This window comes from Oryctolagus cuniculus, chromosome 14 (assembly GCF_051225735.1).
Source record: "Oryctolagus cuniculus isolate XC-2025 breed Fujian yellow rabbit chromosome 14, ASM5122573v1, whole genome shotgun sequence".
In the NCBI taxonomy this organism is placed as follows: Eukaryota; Metazoa; Chordata; class Mammalia; order Lagomorpha; family Leporidae; genus Oryctolagus; species Oryctolagus cuniculus.
Window position 1 is genome coordinate 27,666,695 of NC_142880.1, and position 2,939 is coordinate 27,669,633.

A 2,939-nucleotide genomic window follows, 5' to 3' on the forward strand; every position below is an offset into this window, starting at 1 on the left:
GAAATATATAATTTTGTTTAACATTATTAATTATAAATTAGTTTAATAATGTTATATATATTTTTGTTATATAATTTGTTTATTATTAGTAGAATATGATTGCATTATTAATTACAGAATTTTTATTAGGTTGATTATAACAAACTATAGCTTGCTGGCCAGATCAGAAAATGACATTGTTTCTTATAGACTGTGGGCCAAAATAATTTTTACACATGAGCAATTGATAGGCAAACATTTCAATTCTATCTGATAATCAGAAGTACTAAACATTAAATTCAATTAGGCAATATTCAATCCTCACCTAAAATTCCTAATCTCATTTTCATTAATAATCTTTTGTTTTTTAGCACTATCAATGAAATGGAAGTGCTTTTGAATCTCTTAATATAAGTATATTGATGATACAGTGAATTTTGATTTTTGTCTTGAATAGCCTAAAATATTTCTCCCTGATCTTTGACAGAGAACGTCTGTTGACCTCTAAATAAAGTTATTGAAAGGTTCATTTAAGGGATTACTAATAAAGCTATGGGAAAAATTCATGGAAGAAATACTCAGTGGTGAAGCACTCAGGAATAAGGAAGGCGAGGCACCTATTACCACGGTGTGAACATCCAGGGTGGGGGGAAGCCTTCCTGGAACTCAGTTGGAAATGTAGAACTGATGTGAACTTGAGATTCTTATCTTGCAACAGAAATTTACAAACAGCTAACATTAACCAGACAAGGTTTATTGGATCTTATCCTGGAGCACAAGGAAGACAGCATGGTGGCCAGAGTTTCCACTGACTTGCTCTCCAATGGGAGCTGAACAGAGGTTCGGGGTGGGGGCATGACTGTATCTTCCTCTTGGTCTCTGGCTCATTATCCTAGGCAGGCATTCTGGTTTGTTTCTTGCTTGCTGTTCAGTGCAGACACAGCTGTTTCTTCTGCACACAGCAGGCTCAAAATGGCAGTGCTGCTCATCACTGATTCCCTGGGAAGGTCTAGTATCAGGTGTTCTTGAACTTGACTGTTCTACACTTGGGAGCTCTGTGAGGAGGTTCCTAATGCAGCAGTAGGGGGTCTCTTGCTATTACAGTCTGAAAAGTCCTTGCTCTTGATTGGTTTGTAGCTGGGTGGAGCAGCGTGTGGTTGGAGTTGGCTACATTCTCAGATAGAGAGACAGATATGTGTCTTTGTCAAGTGACACTTGATTTGGGAATCTGGTTTCTGTCATATCCCATTCTCCCCTGAGAGAGTTTGTGTTTCTTATTGGTAAGGAGAGTTGGCTGCAGGTCTCATCTTCTGTAACTGCTTCCTGCTTAGCAAAGACAATTGATTCCTCAATCTCAAAAGCATAGAAATATCTGACCCTCTGTTCATATGGCCTACAAGGACTTGGTTTTTCTGGTGGAGGTTTGTGTTGAAAGCCTTGGTCCAGGCTGGTGCCGTGGCTCACTAGGCTAATCCTCTGCCTGCGGCGCTGGCACACCAGGTTTTAGCCCTGGTTGGGGCACTGGATTCTGTCCTGGTTGCTCCTCTTCCAGTCCAGCTCTCTGCTGTGGCCCGGGAGTGCAGTGGAGGATGGCCCAAGTCCTTGGGCCACGCACCCGCATGGGAGACCAGGAGAAGCACCTGGCTCCTGGCTTCAGATCGGTGTAGTTATGGCCGCAGTGTGCCAGCCGCAGCAGCCATTGGGGGGTGAACCAATGGAAAAGGAAGACCTTTCTCTCTGTCTCTCTCTCACATTGTCCACTTTGCCTGTTAAAAAGAAAAAAAAATAAAAAATAAAAAATAAAAAAAGAAAGCCCTGGTCCAGTATCAGCCCAGTACAGAATTGTCACAGCTTCAGAGATGCAAATTTTAACAAAAGGTTCAAAATGGAGGAGGTCAAATATCAGTTATAGCAGAGAAGGGACCATGCATAAGCAGGTCATAGAGGCCAAACTGTTTTGTTATCCAAATCTGTGAAGCCTTCTAGGCTGTTCATAGATTTCTTTAATATTCATTGCAACTTCTCATGTAAGATTTAAATGGTATACAAAAGATGTTATTCTTAGCCGGTGCTGCGGCTCACTAGGCTAATCCTCTGCCTTGCGGCGCCAGTACACCAGGTTCTAGTCCCGGTTGGGGCGCCGGATTCTGTCCCGGTTGCCCCTCTTCCAGGCCAACTCTCTGCTGTGGCCAGGGAGTGCAGTGGAGGATGGCCCAAGTACTTGGGCCCTGCACCCCATGGGAGACCAGGATAAGTACCTGGGTCCTGCCATCGGATCAGCCCTGTGCGCTCGCCGCAGTGCTCCGGCCGCAGCAGCCATTGGAGGGTGAACCAACAGCAAAGGAAGACCTTTCTCTCTGTCTCTCTCACTGTCCACTCTGCCTGTCAAAAAATAAAATAAAATAAAATAAAATAAAATAAAATAAAATAAAATAAAAGATATTATTCTCTTTGCAGTCTCAACCCTGTTCAGCAAGCAAATTGTTCAAGGTTACATTGGCCAGGGAATTAAAGAATACTTCCAAGCATTTGAGGGCTTGACCAGTAGATGATGCTAGAATATCCGCAGGTGTTGAGAGGGCTTGATTTGGTGAGCCCTTTCCTATCCATTCTCAGGATCATGGAGTTAGGCTGCCTCATAGGGGTTATGAATTTAGGGAACTCAACTACTTGCAAATACTTTGCAAGCAGAGAGGACTAAATACCCTGACATATTGTCTTCTTCAGTCTCACAATGCTCCACTGGCCTAATTCATCAATTAATCAGGGAGCAAAGGTGACCACGGATTGTAGCTACCTAGGTCCTATAGTATGGCAGAAGAGATCTATAGTGAACTGATGGGTTGCCAAAGGTAAAACTGAAAATCAAGACATTGATATGTATTTAGGTGTTAGCATATGGAACGCAGAAAAGAAAAACACACTCCCAACATGAAGCCATGATGCTGTGATGTGGTACA